The sequence below is a fragment of the Triticum urartu genome, chromosome 4, assembly GCF_003073215.2.
Source record: "Triticum urartu cultivar G1812 chromosome 4, Tu2.1, whole genome shotgun sequence".
Taxonomy (NCBI): domain Eukaryota; kingdom Viridiplantae; phylum Streptophyta; class Magnoliopsida; order Poales; family Poaceae; genus Triticum; species Triticum urartu.
Window position 1 is genome coordinate 199,661,297 of NC_053025.1, and position 21,916 is coordinate 199,683,212.

Genomic DNA, 21,916 nt, shown 5'->3' on the forward strand with positions numbered 1-21,916 from the left:
TCTTCTTCGGTCTTCAAATGTTGAGAATGATGACGAGAACCAGCACTGGGAATTTTTGAGGCACTCCGGAATGAAAATTGGAAAGGTTGAGCCAATAATGAAAAGAATTTGAAAGATCTTGGAGAAACCATTTGACTGCTGATGAATCATTCCTACATCAAACTTCAAAAAAGAATTGAGAATAACTCCGGGAAAATAAGAAGATTCAGGTAAGATCCTGGAAAAAGACCTGTGGGTTAGGGCCCACTCAAAAGAAAACACCGTTGAAATGATTGCTTAGGAAGAGATAATGCATCGGTTGATTTAAATGGTTTGAATGAGATAACATCCTCAAAAGAACTTGAACGAATTGAGAATGGAAAATCTTGAATCTTATGAGATATCTTCAGCACTCCAGAACAAAATGAATAGCGATAGGTGAATGATTAAGAGGTGCACTGGCAAGAGAAAACATTTGGAATGGGGAAAAGATATGATTGACAAGGGTTGACTTAAATCCACCGGAGAAGAAAGAGAACGAATAATGATGAACTTGAAGCTTCCTTAGCAACTGCACGATAAATCACGGATCAAAACTTGAAAGAAAAGGATGAAGAGACTTCAAATGAATAAAATGGATAGTTAATTTAGAAATCTGAGTCCTCGAAGAAAAAGGGTGGGAGGGTGGGAAAACAAAGGCAACATGGGACGGATGAAACAAACACCGTTGAGAAGAAATGATAATTGATCTTGCTGATGTTGAAATGATCGGATCCACTTGAAGAGAAACACGCCGGTTGAAAGGATTGACATGACAATCTCGATGATCAAGAAGTATTAGTATCCACATAGAAATATGAGAACACCGCTTAGGAAACGTATGGAATCAACATTTGACTTTGAAGCAACTCGAATACCACAACTGAAAACAAAACAAAGGATTGGCTTGCAGAATAAGCCGGAACAAACATATGATAGAGATTTCGTCCGAAGTTTTTGTGGTGGGGCCTACACGGGCTCAATCGTACAACACCATAATGTACAAGGCAGTGCACATGACATACGAAGCGTCCCTGAGTCAGCATAGCCATGGACTCTTTAAGACGCAACGAGACCACTGTAAAATCAACCGTGGATAGGCGGACCACTAGACGTCGAACCCCAATCTCATATCATACATCTATCGGAAAGATATCCTAGGAGCTACTTGAATTCCCACTTATAAACTCCTGAAATTTTCCGGTTATGCAATCAGGTGTTGGGGATACATGGGAAGCATAATATCTCACCCAAAACTAACAAATCCTACATCCAGCTGTATCCATCCTTCAACACATAACCAAGAAACCTTCGGAAATCATTTACCTCAACCTTCGAAAAGCATCCGTTATACGAGTTATGGCAATACTCACGAACTCCCGCCCCAGTACTGGGTGGCGTCGAGGTTATCTCACCAACAACTGCATAAAATAGATTTTCGATGTCGGCGAAACTCAGGTATTCCAGAACTGCAACGATAAAATTGTGACGATAACACCTCGGAGCTCAACTCCCCGGGACACTGCCACAACCCCTAAATGTCAGGAGGCACCAAGAACAATGTTCTCGTCACAAAACCATCGGAACGATTCCAAGATACCCGCGTGATCCTACAAAAAATTCGTGAAATTTGAGAAGAGAAGAGTCAAAACTCTACGTCAGGATGCCTCACCAGAGCGACGAAGGGACTAAGGAGTAAAAAGAATCCTACTCTCCGATATATATATTCCTAAAAGACTCAAAACATTTTTCTAGACTCAACAACGCTAGCGACTCAATCAAGCAGGGGGCTCATAAGTCGGGGAAGGCTCTGATACCAACTTATAACACCCATGATGCGGCTATATCTCCCACGTGTCGAAGCACGACTTAGAGGCATAACCGCATTGTTAGCAATGTCGCAAGAGGGGTAATCATTACACATCCCATGTACTGAATAAGTAAGAGGTACAGAGTTGGCTTACAATCGCCACTTCACACAATACATGATTATAGCATTACATCAACCAGATACAATCAATGTCCGACTACGGAACCAAAATAAAAGAAGACTACCCCTAATGCAAAAGATCCCCGATCGCCCCGACTGGGCTCCACTACTGATCAACTGGAAACGAAACAACACAATGAATAAGATCTTCATCAGGCTCCTCCTTGAGCTCGGTTGTGTCACCTGCACGGTATCATCGGCACCTGCAATCTGGGTTTGGAAGTAAACTGTGGGTCACGGGGACTCAGCAATCTCATACCCTCGCGATCAAGACTATTTAATCTTATGGGTAGGAAAAAGGTATGTGAGGTGGAGCTGCAGCAAGCACTAGCATATATGGTGGCTAAACTTACGCAAAAGATAGGAAGAAGAGAAGGCAAAGCACGTTCGAGAAACTATGATCAAGAAGTGATCCTAGACTACTTACGTTCTAGCATATCTCCAACACCGTGTTCACTTCCCGGACTCCGTCGGAAAGGGACCATCACGGTTACACACGCGGTTGATGCATTTTAATTAAGATAAGTTTCGGGTTTTCTACAACCGGACATTAACAAATTCCCATCTGCCCATAACCGCGGGGACGGCTTTCGAAAGTTCAAAACCCTGCAGGGGTGTCCCAACTTAGCCCATCACGAGCTCTCACGGTCAACAAAGGATATTCCTTCTCCCAGGAAGACCTGATCAGGCTGGGAATCCCGGTTACAAGACATTTCGACAATGGTAAAACAAGACCAGCAAGACCATCCGCTGTGCCGACAAATCCTGATAGGAGCTTCACATATCTCGTTCTCAGGGCACACCGGATAAGCTAAGCGTACGGGAGCCAATGTAACCCAAGTTGCCAAGGGACGGCCCCGCACGGTGATCTGGGTTGGACCAACAGTTAGAGAAGCACTGGCCCAGGGGTTTAATTAAGATGACCCTTGGGTTGGCCGACCCAAGGGAAAAAGAGGCTAGGTGGCAAATGGTAAAACCAATGTTGGGCCTTGCTGGAGGAGTTTTATTCAAGGCGAACTATCAAGGGGTTCCCATTATAACCCAACCGCGTAAGGAACGCAAAATCAAGGAACATAACACCGGTATGACGGAAACTAGGGCGGCAAGAGTGGAACAAAACACCAGGCATAAGGCCGAGCCTTCCACCCTTTACCAAGTATATAGATGCATTAATTAAATAAGAGATATTGTGATATCCCAACATGTAAAACATGTTCCAACAAGGAACAAACTCCATCTTCACCTGCAACTGACAACGTTATAAGAGGGGCTGAGCAAAGCGGTAACATAGCCAAACAATGGTTTGCTAGGACAAGGTGGGTTAGAGGTTTGACATGGCAATATGGGAGGCATGATAAGAAAGTGGTAGGTATCGTAGCATAGGCATAGCAAAAGAGCGAGCATCTAGCAAGCAAAGATAGAAGTGATTTCGAGGGTATGATCATCTTGCCTGAAATCTCGCAAGGAAGAAGAACGAGTCCAAGAAGAAGACAAACGGACGTAGTCAAACGAATCCTCCCCACACGATGTTATCGGAACCAACCCGAAGAAGCAACACCGGAAAGGAGCAAACAACATAGTAAACAACCAACACATGAACAAGGCATGATGCACAACCAAGTATGATGCATGTCCGGATTCATGAAGCATGGCATGGCAAAGTGCACAGGCAATCCTACAAATTAAGTGGAGCTCAATATGCAACTCCGTTGCATATTGACGGAACACCACATTCAAGTTATTTAGTTCGATCTCGTTTATGTACTCAACAATATTAAATGTTGTTTAGCATGGCAAGGGGTGAAGCATAGTAAAACTACCTATCTAGGCAGGTTCAAATGAGGCCGGAACAACAAGCACGAAGTCCGAAAAAACCTCATGTGCATATTTATGGATTTGGTTCTGATCTGCCCTAAACACAATTTTAGTGCAAGGTGAAGCCACCATGTTAAACTAGGCAATTTTCCACCTATTTACATATAAAGTTTATTAAATTCGGAGTTACGGTTATTTAGTTATGAATTAAATCATTTTAACAAGTTATTTAAGCAAATTAATGCAAACATCAGTTTAAACATTTTAAACATGGATGAAAATGACATATTATGAAACTAGATGAAAAACTAAGCATATTTCATATATAAATTGTTTTAATCCGATGCATGGTTGTGAAGTTATTAAATGCATGAAGTTAGGGGGGTTTTCTGTAAATATGTAGTTTTTCTGTAAATAGCAAAATTCGCAGCGCATGGAAAAAGGAATACATGGGCCGAATCTGACTAGGCCAAGGGTACAGGAGAGGGCTGGAGGGGTTGCTCACCCATGGGCTTGGCCCGGTGAGGCAGAGGCGAACTGGGCCGGCTGGGGTGAGGAGTGTGCGCTGGGCATTGTCCAAGGAAGCCCAGGCGCGGGCGACGTGGAGAGGGCCCGGCTCGGAAGGAGCTGGCAGGCCGCGGCTGTGGAACTGGGGCTAGGCTGACTTGCACGGGAGGCGGGGCCGAGGCGCGCGATATGCAAGACACGGCCCAGGCGCGAGCACGAGGAGGTTGGATCGGGCGGTCAACGCTCGGGATGAGCGTGCTCGATGCAGGGGAAGCAGAGGTCATGTCGCTCGTCTCCCTCGAACAGAAGACGCAGCAGCGGGACTGCGATGGCGCTGGTCCTCATGCACAGGAGCAGGGCCAAGCGGAAGCAGGACTTGCTGCGGACGAATGGAGGGACTCGACGAGGTCTTGGGTGGAGGAACGGACAGATCCCAGAGGTCCTGACGAGGGGGAGCCAGTTCCCGGTAGTTGGAGCATGGGACGGCTCGATGAGAAGCAACGGGTGGTGCAGCTTGAACTTGTTGCGGCCACGGCGATGAACGGGCAGGCGCAAGGAAGGAGGCGTGGAGCACCAGATCCGAAGCAGGGGAACGGGAGGAGGTCGGATTCGGCGCGGAGCAGGCTCAATTCACCATGTCTGTTCTGTGGAAGCACCTGCAACAGACGGACAGGAGACAGAGAGATGAGAGGGAGAATCGGGAGGAGCACGGGAGAGAGAAGAAGGGCCAGCGGCGCTTATCTCCGGTGAAGCTTGCGACGGCAAGGTGGCGCGAGGTGTTGGTCCTGCGGGACCGAGGGCGAGGCAGGAGATTGGCCCGGAGCTGAAAATGAGGGATTTGGTCAGGATCGGCTGGGAATGGGTGGATGGATCTGGGAAGATCCCGATGGCGATGATGAGTGGGTGGCGGCGGCGGAGACAAGAGGGATTTGGTGGATGGGACAAAGTCCCTAGATTTTAGGGTTGCCCACTATTTATATTGCAAAGGGATTTAGGGTAGAGGCTATCACGTCCCTACGATCGCAATCAGACGGTCGTGAATAAAATAGTTAGGGAGTCCAAATAAGAAAATGGAGATGTTTTGTAGATGTTTGGGGATGATCTGAGTCCAACGGTGGCGACTGTCCAGGTCGGGTCCGGGACAGTTTCGGACGCGCGAGAGGGGTACAAGCACTGCGCAAAGAGGGGTAGGCTGGGCCTAGGTGGACTGTGTAGAAGGCCATGGGCTAAGAGGAGAGAAGAGAACTGCAGCCCCGCAAGGTTTTCGGAGACCGAAAACGTCCGACGTGTGCCCGACTATAATGCCGCTATAGTTTAACGTTGGGGCGTCAAACGGTCTCCGAATGCGATGAAACTTGGCAGGAGACCTACTAACAACATAACAACACCGCATGCCAACTTTCAACCCATTCCGAGAACATTTTCTGGCCACTTATAAAATAATATTTCGGAGGTACCGCGGGCGCGTGCAAGTGTGTCTGGGCTCAGAACGGACAACGGACGGAACTGGGAACCCAAACGGATGAAAGTTTGAAAACACGATGATGCAATGCACATGATGACATGATGAAATGCAACACGCAAGCAAATGACAAGGCAACAACAACGAATAACCGGAGGACACCTGGCGCATCGGTCTCGGGGCGTCACAGCCAACGAGAAGCCCGACCCCATCCCCGTGCGCTCGATTCCCTCCTCGCTCGACGCGCCGTCAGAGAGAGAGAGAGAGAGCAGCGCCGCTCTTCTCGAGCCCCATCTCTCCCTCTCGACTAGGCCCGCCGCCGCCTTCGCGACCATCACGGCCCCGCGCCCTCAAGCTCCGGCGACCGTCGCCGCGCCGTGCACCCCGGCCATCCTCCTGCGCCCCTCGCCTCTGCCTCGCGCGACTCCTTCCTCTGTATCCTTGCCTCAACCTCGAGCTCCTCTGTCGCTTGTCACGGATCTCCGCTTCCTCTTCCTCGCGTGGCATGGCTCCCTGCCGCGTGCCTGGTTGCTTGCCCGCAAACCCCCTCCTTGCGTGCCCCTGCTCGCTTCGCCTCCTCGCTGCTGGCTCCGCCTGCGCTGGAGCACGTGAGCAGCAGCAGCCTGAGCCGCACCCTGCCTGCACCGCGCCATGGCCGACCAGAGACCAAGCGCCCCTACTCCTCCTGGTATGTCCTCCTTCGTGCGGAGCAGCACCACCACGGGTCCTCGGCCAGAGCTGTTACTCACCACTGACCAACACCAACCCAGGGCAGGACCTTGCCAGGTCCAGCCCGCTCCGGCCACAACACCGGCAAGACCACTACTGCATCTGTACACCGCGTTGTTGCTCGTTGCATGTCAAGACCGTCTCCGTGGATTTACGCCAAGTACCACTACCGCCAAGTACCTCTTCGCAAGACCAAGTACCTCTCCGAACGAACGTGAACGACTGCCGTCGCAAGAACGGGACCGGAAAGTCCAAAGACCCCAAGTACCACGACACCGATTACATGAACATCTAGGAAATGTGTACGACTACACGGCGTTGCACCAAGTGCCCCGATGGCCGGAGCCCTCGGATCCATCAAGCTCGTCTACGAACCGAGAATAACTACCGTCTCCGAAGAACCGTGTAACGGAATCGTCAAGTTCGACTATGACTCGTGTACGACTATGCGGAATTCCTCGGATGCCAAGTTCAACGATGCATCAAGTTCCTCGCCGTGACCCTGAACATCTACCGAAACTCATGCTATGATTAACATGTACCACTACCATCGTCGAGATCGCGAGAACCTCTACCTTCGACCCTAGAGCATGCGAGAATGACTACTTCCACCATGAACGTCCTGAGAACGTCTACTTCCCCTACATCGCATCGAACTCGAACCCCTCCGATAACGCATGCTTTGAAGGTATAACCCCGAGACGACTGCCCGTGAACGAATGCATGTGTGATATGTGAGATGCTCGTGCTTACTCCGTGCTCGAATTGTCGGTGCACATTGCCCCTCTTTTGCCTTGTCACCATCGTCGACCCGTGGGAACCCGGTAACCGGGATCACCCCACCATGTTTTGCACGCTCCCGCCACACTTTCTTTTGCACCGACGTCTCAATGAGTTGTCAGAACCGGAACGTTGTTGTGGCACCGTTTCATTATCGTCGTCGTGGCACCCCTTTTGTTTCCGCCACGATGACAAATGCCTCATATCTTATCATGCCAACTTTTTCATAAATATTGCATAAAACTTGCATGTCATCCGCATCAAGATAATAACATTGAAAATGTTTAAAATTGTAGTTGCATTAAATTGCTAATGCATATGGGGATTACCGGATTTGTTGCTTGTTATATCAGGCCCCATTTAAATTGTTAGATAGTATAGTTTTGTTATGCTTTACCTCTTGCCATGCTAACCAACATTTAATATTGTTGAGTACCTAAATGAGAGTGAACTAAATAAGTCATGTGGTGTTTCGTCAATATGCAACTCATTGCATATTGAGCTCCACTTAACATGTAGTTTTATTTGTTGCACTTTCCCATGCCATGCTTCATTTAACCGGACATGCATCATACTTGGTTGTGCATCATGCCATGATTATGTGATGGTTGTTTACTATGTTGTTTGCTTCTTTCCGGTGTTGCTTCTTCGGGCTAGTTCCGATAACGTCGCGTTTGTGAGGATCCGTTCGACTACGTCGGTTTGTCTTCTTGCTGGACACGTTCTTCCTTGCGGGATCTCAAGCAAGATGACCATACCCTCGAAATCACTTCTATCTATTTCTATGCCGCGGTTGCCTACCACTTGCTATATCATGCCTCCCATATTGCCATGTCAAGCCGCTAACCCACCTTTCTTAGCAAACTGTTGTCTGGCTATGTTACCGCTTTGCTTAGCCCCTCTTATAGCGTTGCTAGTTGCAGGTGGAGATGGAGTTTGTTCCATGTTGGAACATGGATATGTTGGGATATCATTATATCTCTTATTTTAATTAATGCATCTATCTACTTGGTAAAGGGTGGAAGGCTCGGCCTTATGCTTGGTGTTTTGTTCCACTCTTGCCGCCCTAGTTTCCATCATACCGGTGTTATGTTCCTTGATTTTGCGTTCCTTACACGGTTGGGTCTTATGGGAACCCCTTGACAGTTCTCTTTGAATAAAACTCCTCCAGCAAGGCCCAACCTTGGTTTTACATTTGCCTCACCTAGCCTTTTTCCCTTGGGTTTCCGGAGCCCGAGGGTCATCTTTATTTTAACCCCCCCGGTCCAGTGCTTCTCTAAGTGTTGGTCCAACCAGAGCGATGTCCGGCGCCCCCTGGGCAACCAAGGTCTATGCCAACCCGACGTCTGGCTCATCCGGTGTTCCCTGAGAACAAGATATGTGCATCTCCTATCGGGATTTGTCGGCACATCCGGGCGGCTTTGCTGGTCTTGTTTTACCATTGTCAAAATGTCTTGTGGGATTCTGAGTCTGATCGGGTCTTCCTGGGAGAAGGAATATCCTTCGTTGACCGTGAGAGCTTGTGATGGGTTAAGTTGGGACACCCATGCAGGGTTTTGAACTTTCGAAAGCCGTGCCCGCGGTTATGGGGAGATGGGAATTTGTTAATGTCCGGTTGTAGAGAACTTGACACTTAACTTAATTAAAATGCATCAATCGTGCGTGTATCCATGATGGTCTCTTTCCAGCGGAGTCCGGGAAGTGAACACGGTTCTTGTGTTATGCTTGAACGTAAGTAGTTTCAGGCTCACTTCTTGATCACTTCTAGTTTACGACCGTGCTTTGCTTCTCTTCTCGCTCTTACTTGTGTAAGTTAGCCACCATATATGCTAGTGCTTGCTGCAGCTCCACCTCACTACCTTTTTCCTACCCATAAGCTTAAATAGTCTTGATCTCGTGGGTGTGAGGTTGCTGAGTCCACGTGACTCACAGATTACTTCAAACAGTTGCGGGTGCCGATGATAACCGTAAAGGTGACGCAACCCAGCTCAGTTGGGAGCTCGATGAAGATCGTGTTCATTGTGTTGTTTCGTTTCCTTTCGTTCAGTAGTGGAGCCCAGTCGGGGCGATCAGGGATCTAGCATTAGGGGTGGTCTTCTTTTATTTTGGTTCCGTAGTCGGACCTTGATTGTATTCTGGATGATGTAATGCTATATTTATGTATTGTGTGAAGTGGCGATTGTAAGCCAACTATGTATCCCTTTCTTATTCAGTACATGGGATGTGTAAAGATTACCCCTGTTGTGACATGCCTACCATGCGGTTATGCCTCTAAGTCGTTCTCCGACACGTGGGAGATATAGCCGCATCGTGGGTGTTACATGCAAGATAGGATCAAGAACTCACATATATTCATGAAAAAATAATACGTTCAGATCTGAAATCATGGCACTCGGGCCCTAGTGACAAGCATTAAGCATAGCAAAGTCATAGCAACATCAATCATAGAACATAGTGGATACTAGGGATCAAAGCCTAACAAAACTAACTTGATTACATGATAAATCTCATCCAACCCATCACCGTCCAGCAAGCCTATGATGGAATTACTCAAGCACGGCGGTGAGCATCATGAAATTGGTGATGGAGGATGGTTGATGAAGACGATGGCGACGGGTTCCCCTCTCCGAAGCCCCGAACGGACTCCAGATCAGCCCTCCCGAGAGAGTTTAGGGCTTGGCGGCGGCTCCGTATCGTAAAACGCAATGAATCTTTCTCCCTGGTGTTTTTCTCTCCGAGCACGAATATATAGTGTTGGATTTGAGGTCGGAGGAGCTCCAGGGGGCCCACGAGGTAGGGGGCGCGCCCAGGGTGGCAAGCGCGCCCCACCCTCGTGGCTAGGGTGTGGGTCCCCTGGCCTTGATCTTTTGCCAGTATTTTTTATTATTTCCAAAAATACGCTCCGTGGAGTTTCAGGTCATTCCGAGAACTTTTGTTTCTGCACATAAATAACACCATGGCAATTCTGCTGAAAACATCATCAATCCGGATTAGTTCCATTCAAATCATGCAAGTTAGAGTCCAAAACAAGGGCAAAAGTGTTTGGAAAAGTAGATACGACAAAGACGTATCACAGCGGCACCAAAAGTTTGTCCTGGCTCAAGAGGAACACGCTACGCTCGCCCTGCTGGATCATGAAGTGGTGGTTGTTGATGTTGTTGCAATGGTGCAGAGGATGCGGGTGGTGGTTGAGGTAGACATGTGAGTACCTCATCGAACTTGGCGTCCAACTTGGTTTCAATTATCTTCTCAATGTCATCAATCCTCTCCATTGCCTTTCCAAAGTTGGCCATCACGTCTTCCACCTGTTGACCTAACATTTGCTAAAATTTATCATGAAGTTCCTTCTTCGTCATTATCTCCCAGTCAATCTCGTCGGCTTGTGATCCTGCCATGGTTAGTAGCAATAGAAACACGCAAGAATATGTTTGTCCAGACTACTAGAAAGTCACGGTGGTGGGGTGTCACAAATCCTTCAAGCAAATCTCAGATTCTTACCAGTTCTTACCCAGCAGTAGGTGGTGACCAGCTAGTGTTGTAGTCAAAACTCTCAAAGCTTGGACAAAGTGATTGCCAGGTGGTGTCAAACGCACGATGTAGATGTATGTGGAGCTGGGAAGACATATGATATGGTAGCAAAAAATGTTAGCAAAAATCAATTCAGAGATGCAAAGTTGAATAAACGCTCAATGACGATACCGTGCTAGTCCTAGGCTAGACTGTGCTAGAGACGCGAGCCTAGAACACTAACAAAATCATGGCACTGCACGGAAACAAGGGAAAAGCACACTGGTTTTATTGTGCTCATTTTTTTGCCGAAAATCACTATAATGGCGAGTGTCTCAAAACTCTTCCCAAGTCAAAATAACATGATAGGCATGAAATTTTTCATCTTTTTTTTGACTGCCCGTACCCAAAAACTAGAAACTGGTCAAGAAAAAAACTCTATAATGGTGATGGTCTCAAAACGCTTGGAAACACCTAAAAATAGGATAGCCAATTTTTTTAACAAGTGCATTTTTGGAAAATTTTGGGCCTAAACAGAGGGCAGTTTTCTGACTCATTTTTTTTTTGAAATCACCCTTCTTCTACTGACGGCAAAATATTGATGAAATCCAAAACCTACTTAGACAAGGAAACACAAATCTGGAAAATAGATCGACTCGGATCGGTGGTGGTATGTGGACTTGGATCGATGGTGGTATATGGATTCGGAGCGGTGGTGGTATGTGGACTCAGATCGGTGGTGGTACATGGAGTCAGAGAAGTAGCGGATAAGCGGTGGTGGTATATGCCAGAGGCAATGATGATGGTGAGGCGGCGGCGTAACAACGTGTGAACAGAACTCGAAACTCTAAAGAAATAGACGCTATGACTAGCAACTTGACACGACGATGCAACCGCGAATTCAACAAAGTCAGCTACTGAAAATACTATGCAATGGCTCAGGCTGGTTCGGATATAGTGAACTAAACCTAATTTTTTGTGGCTTTTTCGTGGACAATAGGTATAATGAACAGATGCGGTCTGAACTACGAAAGACTGGAAAATCTCACCGAGTAACCTGGAAATCTGATACCACTTGATAGAGGCAAAGGTGTCCCATCTTTTGATGAGATGGTGGCTATCGTTTTTGGTAGAGTAGACTTTGGTGATCCGACTACGAACGTGCGAGAACGTCGCACCTTAGCAATCACTAAACCAACTCCGAGATGTTATTGACCATGCTGGAGCACGATCATCCTGACCATGAGTGATAGAGGCAAAGATGTCTCGTCTTTCGATGAGAAGGTGATTATCATTTTGGAGGAGTAGACTTTGCCGATCCGACTACGAACGTGCGAGGACGTCACGCTTTAGCAATCGCTAAACCAACTCCGAGAGGTTATTGACCACGCCGGCGCATGATCAACCTGACCACGAAGGTCTATTTCCTACAAGCAAATGAAGAACAAACAAGAAACTAAGATTGCAACCCAGATATTGCGAATATAAGATGAAAAAATTATTGATCAAGGTGGGGTTCTCTGACGTCTTGGTCTGGTCGTTGAACACAAATGAAGTACGCGAAGTTGCAGCTATGGCAAACTTTAATCTAAACAAAACCCAAAGTCTAAACAACGCCCTAAGGGATGTATGTATGGAGGAAGAGGGGGGGGGGGATTTCGTGGCCCTTGGAGTAGGAGTCCGAAACCAACCCTAAGTCTTGTTTCCCCACACATATTGGCTCTAAAAACATCCTATACTCCAATATTTCAGAATTACATGGGCCTGGCCCAATGATAAGGAGACGCAGCACCTATAATAGCCTCTGGATGAAATTTAGGAAGTGGCATCTTGTATATTTCGTCCAAGCCTTCATGCACTCATTATGTTGGCTTCAAAGTCCTGAAATCATCACTTGAAACTCCATTCTTGTTCCCCTTGCACATTCCACCATCTCCATGCTTGTTCCCTTGCTCCAAGGTTCATCTTTCTTGTCCAAGCCAGGCCCTTCAATTCTAAGCAAAACAAATGTATCCAATTTAGGCAGCACCATATTGTCATGAACATTGGAATCCTTACCAAGAAACGAAAGTACATGCTAATTCAATTGGCGTGCGCGAGCTCTAGTAATTGGTCCAGTATGTATAGAAGCAGGGGCTGAGGGTGTAACAATTGTATTGATGTCCTCATCAATGAGGGTCTATTTCCTGCAAGCAAACAAAGAACAAGCAAGAAACTAAAATTGCAATCTGGATATTGCGAATAAAAGAGGAAAACATTATTGATCAAGTGGGGTTCTATGACATCTTGGTCTGGTCGGTTGAACACAAACGAAGTATGCGAAGTTGCAGCTATGGCGAACTTTTAACCTAAACAAAACCCAAAATCTAAATGACGCCCTAAGGGCCATATATATGGAGGAAGGGGGATTTAATGTACCCTTGTAGGAGGGGTCTGAAACCAACCCTAACTCTATTATCCCCACACATACAGACTCTAAGAACATCCTATACTTCTGTATTTTGAAATTACATGGGTCTGGCCCAATAATAAGGTGAAGCAACACCTATAATAGCCTCTGGATGCAATTTATGAAGTGGAATCTTGTATATTTCGTGCAAGGCTTCATGCACTCATTATGGTGGCTTCAAAGTCCTGAAATCATCACTTGTAACTCCGTTTTTGTTCCCCTTGCGCATGCCATCATCTCCATGCTTGATCTTGCTCCAATGTTCATCATTCTTGTCCAAGCTGGGCCCTTCATTTGTATGCAAGACAAATGTATCCAATGTGGGGAGCATCACATTCTCATGAACATTAGAACCATTACCAACAAACGGAAGTACTTGGTAATTTAATTGGCATGCATGAGCTCTAGTAATTGGTCCAGTATGTATAGCAACAACGGTTGTGGGTGTAACAATGGTATTGATTTCCTCATCATTTGCATCAATTTGTTGGAGCGAATATTGTGGGTTATACCCTGATTATATATATAACTACCTGTGATGATTTAAAACTTGACATGAGAGATAGATTCGTTCACGCTTATTATACACATGACATGAATTTAAGAAGCTGTAGTGTGTATAATGAGGTAGTGACACCATAACAAAATATTATGATGATTTACAAACTACCTTGATACACTTGTGATTGGGCAAAAATGTGAAGCAGATTTGATAGGTTTTTGGGAGGATTAAACTGTTATATTCAAGAGATACTAATTCATGAAAAGTGTTCGACTTGCTTGCATAGCTGAACAGGAAATAAAAAGACGTGTTGCCCACAAGAAAAACAGGCGCAAGGTGAAAGTCCCAAGAGTTTAGACGGTTGCTGATGAATAATTAGGCTTTTTCGTGTTTAGTTTAATCTAGAAAAATAGTGGATAAACATGAATAGCAATATAGTGGTGAAACTAGAAACTAGCAACAATTCATTGGGACTAGTCATGCAATCTAAATCATAAGCAAAATGCATCGTATCCATGTCAGCCTCTACTAGCAATAAACCAAATGCTAGCCCTAACACTGAGAATAAGATGGCACACGGCATCATAGCAGAAGGTGCAGATGTCCCAATCTTCTAGTCGCTGAAGTGGTCGTTGACGTCGGGGAAGAAGTTGTCATTGGGAAACTCATCGTCGGTGATGTCGTCGTCGCAGCCAGAATGAACAAGAATGCAGCAGTCGCGCAAGAATGCTCCCAAAAAACCTAATCGCCCCTCTCCCATACCGGATCACAAGAGGCGGGGTTTTGGAGGCTTGCTGTCCCACTCTCCAGTGCACGCCGGGAAGCGAGATGGGAAAGAGGTAGGCGGTGCAATGCTGTGGAACAATTTGAGGAGTTGTGTCTTGTCGGGAAGAGGAGCGACCTCTTATAGGAGTAACGAGATGTAACTCAAATGGACGCACTAATTATCATGAAGGAGAGGAGAAACAGGCACACTAAAAATCCTATTAAGGGGTCAGTTTCGTCTCCCATTAGTAGGCAAATCATTTCAAGTTCTTGCATGAAAAAATATGCTAGCACACACGGTATGAAGAAACCAATGTACTAACGAAGAAATGAAACCGAAACCAAAATATTGATGCCATCAATGAGGAGATGAATGCCAACATTCACCACCATTCGGTTTCTTTTTTCCACTAGCGCAAAATTTTTAGCTTCTTTCTTGTCATGCATGAAGGTGCCACATGGGCCTATGGGATTTTCCTAGAAATTGTTGGATATAACAGATGGTCTAAATCCCAATAATTCTAACAATTCCCGACCAGATCCCAGAGGCACATCAAGTTTTCCTATGGTTCCAAAACATTGTTTATATACCAGTATTTCGGTGGAGACTGTTAAGTTGAACTTCCACCTTGAACTCCATGCTACACTCGTTCACAACTCGAACTGTGAACTGGGCCTTGAACTGCAAGTTTTGTGCAAACAAGTTTCGCGTAAAATACTTGACCGATACTAGACTGTTGAAAAACTTTCCTGCGGGTCAGAACATATACATCATACTCCGAGGCCTCTTCATGAGTTTATTAGAGAGCACACTACTGCAGGATGCTGCTAATGCGACACTACAATCAGAGACCCTTTGAGAAACTGTGTGATGCAATAATCGCAAATGGTGTTGTATGAAAACCGTCAGAAATGTGTAAAACATTTGCGATGACGGATGCATCAAACACGGTTCAGGTTTTAGTTGCGTGTGCGATGAAGGGCATGCGGTTTAGTTCAATTAGTTGTTTGCGATGAGGAGGAACGAAAGAAACAGGCTTCCAGATGAAGGCGTGTGCGATACACAGCATACGGTTCACTCGGATGAATTGTTTGTGACTAGGCAACACAAAAGAAACGGTCAGTCCGATCAAGGTGTGTGCGATGTACATCATATGGTTCACTCAGATGAACTGTTTGTGATTAGGCAAGAGAACAACAACGGTTCAATATAACAAGATGTGTGTGATACGCGACAAACAGGTCTGTAATCAGAAATGTGTGTGAAGACCGATAATAACGTAGACAATTGCTTCTAATAAGATGTATGTGATATGCTCTGTCTACACAACATCTATTGGCCATTGTGGGACGGGCGGTCATCCGGATACGCCATAAGGATGTGAACAGGCATTCCTATCGGCAAGGACTAGCTGTTCCACCAGTAGCTCATGTAAGAAAACTATCAAGTTAAGTGAGCTCAGACTGGAGCAGCCATCGGATGGGTGACTGGATGGGAAGTTGTGTCGATGACCGAAATGCCCCATTCCCTCAGCTAATTTAACCGCGAGGTCCTTGTTTTTTTTAACAAATGTTAAAGAAGGTCTACCGCATTACTTTTTGACAATGTGCGATACGTGGCATACAGTTGATCCATCTGAGCTATTTGTGATGGAATAGGACGTGTGTGTTGTGGGCAAACGCTTGCTAGTATTCAACCGTTTGGGATTGATGAATTCATCACCGACGGGTTCCCTAGTGTGGTCTGTGTTCATATGATCATCATCTACTTCTTGTGCTAGCTCGATGCTAAGTTTCCATTAATTGATGGCATTTTATGAACACGCCACCGTTTCCTACCATTTCCTCACCTGTTTCCCGCCACCCTGCTATATTGCGCATAGGGGGCACGCGAGGCACGGAGGCGACAAGCTCGTCGATGAGGAAAACGAGCACGCGCCATGCTAACCCACCAAAGTGCTGCCTCTGCTATAAACCTCGTCAAAGAGGAAAACAAGCACGCGCCATGGCCTGTCGAGGCCGAGGCGCTCCCCGGCAACGCGATGGACGACGCCGTGATGCGCATCATCACCAGGGTTGAGCAGACCTTTGGCGCATGGCGCTTGAGTGCCACGGATCAAGATAGGCATGTCAGCGCCGACAGGCTGCAGCTCGCCGCACAACATGATCGATGGCGCACTGCAGAGCAAGCTAGGCGCGTCCGTGCCGATAGGATGCGGCTCGCGGCATGGCGAGACCGTTGGAGCGCCGCAGAGCGAGAGGCGTGGCGCGCCGCATAGCAAGAGCGGATCAAGCGACACTTTCCTGCTATCGACACGGCGTCGCAGCAGGGTACACGTCCCATCAATACCCCCATTCCTCGCCAGGAATGGGCAGAGGCCCTCAGCGCCGTACTTGCACCAGAGGTTGGCCGCGCTGTACTTGCATCGGACGCCCGCCGCGCCGTTCGCATGGGTGCCACCGTTCGCCTTGTCTGCGGCCCGCTGGATGCGAACGCGTTGGTCCGTAGGCTCGACTGCCTCCTTGGCCCAGGTGTCCACCTGGGCGCAGTAGAGGAACATGGCCATCACATCCTCGAGTTGGTGATCTCCAATGAAATAGCCAGCTTGGAGCTTGAGATCGCGCTCCAGATGTACCGCGAGCGTGTCGACCGCTTGGACGAATGCCTGCACGAGTTCAGGCAGAGCCAAGAGCTACCCTAGGCAAGGGCTACTGGTCATGGTCTCATGGACACATTTTATTTTGAAAAGTCGTTTCGACGTGGATAGCTATGTATTCACAGCAATCATCGTATTGCTCTATTTATTGCTCTATTTCAATGTGTGTACTCCGTTTTCCATTCTTATATGTTCTTTTTCAATGTGTGTGTGTATGCTTTCCATTCTGTATATGTGGATGATAACAACTAGATTATAGAAAAATAGATAGAAAATGGAATTCATAATATACATATATATATATATTAATTGTTCATTAGATCATCACCATATATATATATATAATATCATCACATATACGTGATGATACTTAAGTACTAGGTACAATGCATAAAATTGAAAACGATCAATACTAAAACTAATAATCCCTCCCGGGGCCAGTATTCCGGCAGCCCCTTGCCAGCAGCTCCCTGGAGCGCGGCGTCTTCCTAGTGCGGAGGCAGTACTCCGACTCCTCCGCCTCGCAGCGCTTGACGTACCGATCTACCTCTTGCTGGCGGACGCGCGCGGGCGATCTTGCGATTTCGTTGGGCGCCCACCGGAGCTCCTCTTCGGTGGCACGCTGGAGCTTATCGACCCACCTCCACGCAGTGACGAGGCGCCCAGCGCCTATGACCTTCCTCGCGAAGTACCCGTCTTTGTACACCTCCTCGGCACGACGACGCGCCCGCCCCCAAAGCTACGCCGCCTCCTTTTTCCAAGCGGCATCACGGGCTTCACAGGCCGCCTGGTACCTGGCTTCCTCCTCCGCCATCTCCTTCTTGAACGCCACTTGCCTGGCTTTCTCAGCCGGTAGTAGCGACCTCCACAGACAAAGATTGTACTGGCCCCAAAACCAATCCAAAGTTGGGGGGTCCGACGCAACCTCGTCAGGCGGGGCGTAGGGGTCCTCGTCACTACTAATCTAGTGAGTATCCTCTGGGGCGGCGACTCCTCGTCGGTGCATGGGCAGACCGGCGGCGCCATGGCAGAGAGAGAGAGGGAGGGAGAGAGGGAGACCGAGGGGAGGATGTAGATGAGAATGCAGGCGGGGCGACGTGAGCAAGGTAGTATTTATTGGCGACCGAAATATAGACCGGCGGGGACAGCACAAACGCCGGTCGCCGGAATTTATGAGTACTGTAGTTTGAATTACACATGCTTCCCGCAGCAAAATCTGTGTGTGAACATAATAGAAAAAATCTGTGTGTGAACATAATAGCTTACGGTTTCCAATGCAGAACCGTGTCTGATTAATGATCCCCGCCATTCACCAACTAAACCTCGAGCTGCAAGATAGACTGCCAATCGTGTGGGGGCTGGTTGTCTTGTCAGATCTTTAGATTTTCTTTTTTGAACACCAGATATTTACATCGTCTGATGATTTTTTTAACTCGCACACAAGTTCACAAAAATATGATTTTTCAAACTGTTTTGGTTAGGCGTTGCATGTAGATATAGTTCAAATTTGAATTACGATCATTAAATGGTTAGAACATCAATTAAATGCCTTTAAAAGGTCAAATGACCCCTGAAAATTTCCAAATTTTCACATGACAGTTGTATTAGTGCACGTTAAACACAGGAAAAAATTTGAAGGACGTAAGAGGAAGCGATCTCCCGTCCGTCAGCAAACATGCATTGTTCCCTCTCGGAACCACGAACCTTCTAGTGAGTTGCTCCGTTTTGTGAGGGGCGTGTGTCCAAACTTTCGTCAAACAGGCCAATTTTTTTTACCACATCATCTTGGTGGCATGACATTAAATCAAGCAAGGTTTCATGTTTTTCTGATCATTTTCTAATTTTTTGGAATTAAAATGCCATGGCATGCACTCCATGCATGTGCCCATGCCTTGACACCAATATGTTTGGAATTTCCTTATAATTTACTACACATGGAATTAATTCGCACACAAGTACACAAAAATAAGATTTTTCAAACCATTTTGGTTAGGCATTGCATGTAGATGTAGTTCAAATTTGAATTATGGTCATTAAATGGTTAGAAAATCACTTAAATGTCTTTAGAAGGTCAAATGACCCTTGAAATTTACCAAATTTTCACATGACAGTTGCACGTTAAACGTAGGAAATTTTTGAAGGCCGTAAGAGGAAGCTATCTCTCGTTGGTCATCAAACATGCATTGTTCCCTCTGAGAACCACGAACCTTCTAGCGAGTTGCTCCGGTTTGTGAGGGGCGTGTGTCCAAACGTTCGTCAAACATGCCAATTTCTTTACCACATCATCTTGGTGGCATGCCATTACATCAACCAAGGTTTCATGTGTTTGTGATCATTTTTCTTTTTTTTTGAATTAAAATGCCATGTCACTCCATGCATATGCATGTGTCCATTTCGTGAGACCAATATGTTTGAAAATTCCTTCTAATTTACTGCACATGGAATTAACTCGCACACAAGTACACATATATGATTTTTCAAACCGTTTTGGTTAGGCATTGCATGTAGATGTAGTTCAAATTTGAATTACGGTCATTAAATTGTTAGAAAATCACTTAACTGTATTTAAAAGGTCAAATGGCCCCTAGAATTTTCCAAAATTTCACATTACAGTTGTAGTAGTGCACGTTAGACGTAGAAAAAAATTGAAGGCCGTAAGAGGCAGCTATCTCCCGTTTGTCATCAAACATGCATTGTTCCCTCTTAGAACCATGAACCTTCTAGCGAGTTGCTCCGGTTTGTGAGGGGTGTCTGTGCAAACTTTCGTCAAACATACCAATTTCTTTACCACACCATCTTGGTGGATGACATTAAATCAAGCAAGGTTTCATGTTTTTCTGATCACTTTTTAATTTTTTGGAATTAAAATGCCATGGCATGCACTCCATGCATGTGCCCATGCCTTGACACCAATATTTTTGAAAATTCCTTCTAATTTACTACACATGGAATTAACTCACGTACAAGTACACAAAAATATGATTTTTCAAACCGTTATGGTTAGGCGTTGCATGTAGATGTAGTTCAAATTTGAATTACGGTCATTAAATGGTTAGAAAATCACTTAAATGTCTTTAAAAGGTCAAATGACCCCTGAAATTTACCAAATTTTCACATGACAGTTGTATTAGTGCACATTAAACGTAGGAAAAAAATTGAAGGCCGTAAGAGGAAGCTATCTCCTGTTCATCATCAAACATGCATTGTTCCCTCTCGGAACCACGAACCTTCTAGCGAGTTGCCCCGGTTTGTGAGGGGTGTGTGTCCAAACGTTCGTCAAACATGCCAATTTCTTTACCACATCATCTTGGTGGCATGACATTACATCAACAAAGGTTTCATGTGTTTCTGATCATTTTTCTATTTTTTGAATTAAAATGCCATATCACTCCATGCATACGTATACATGTGTCCATGTCGTGAGACCAATATGTTTGAAAATTCGTTCTAATTTACTACACATGGAATTAACTCGCACACAAGTAGACATATATGATTTTTCAAACCATTTTGTTTAGGCGTTGCATGTAGATGTATTTCAAATTTGAATTACGGTCAGTAAGTGGTTAGAAAATCACTTAAATTTCTTTAAAAGGTCAAAGCACCCGTAGAATTTTCCCAAATTTCACATTACAGTTGTATTAGTGCACGTTAGACGTAGAAAAAAATTTGAAGGCCGTAAGAGGAAGCTATCTCCCGTTCGTCATCAAACATGCATTGTTCCGTCTCAGAACCACGGGCCTTCTAGCGAGTTGCTCAGGTTTGTGAGGGTTGTGTGTCCAAACTTTCGTCAAACATGCCAATTTCTTTACCACATCATCTTGGTGGCATGACGTTACATCAACCAAGGTTTCATGTGTTTCTAATTTTTTTTGGAATTAAAATGCCATGCCACTCCATGCATATGTGTCCATGTCGTGATACAACTATGTTTGAAAATTCCTTCTAGTTTACTGCACATGGAATTAACTCGCACACAAGTACACAAATATGATTTTTCAAACCGTTTTGGTGAGGCGTTGCATGTAGATGTAGTTCAAATTTGAATTACGGTCATTAAATGGCTAGAAAATCACTTTAATGTCTTTAAAAGGTCAAATGACCCCTATAATTTTCAAAAATTTCATTTTACAGTTATAGTAGTGCATGTTAGACGTAGAAAAAAATTTGAAAGCCGTAAGAGGAAGCTATCTCCCGTTCGTCATCAAACATGCATTGTTCCCTCTCGGAACCACGAGCCTTCTAGTGAGTTGCTCCGGTTAGTGAGGGTGTGTGTCCAAACTTTGGTCAAACATGCCAATTTTTTACCACATCATCTTGGTGGCATGACATTACATCAACCAAGGTTTCATGTGATTCTGATTTTTTTATTTTTTGGAATTAAAATGCCATGTCACTCCATGCTTAATTGTGTCATAGCCGTTAGACCAATATGTTTGAAAATTCCTTCCAATTTACTGCACATGGAATTAAATCGCACACAAGTACACGAAATATGAGTTTTCAAACCGTTATGGTTATCTATTGCATGTACATGTAGTTCAAATTTCAATTACGGCCATTAAATGGCTAGAAAATCACTTAAATGTCTTATAAGGTCAAATGACCCCTGAAATTTTCCAAAATTTGACATGACAGTTGTATTAGTACTACAAAATTTCTCATTCATTTAAAACACCATCTGTTGGCACTTTATTCCAAATCCGTCTTTCACAGCTAATAAAAAAATATCTAC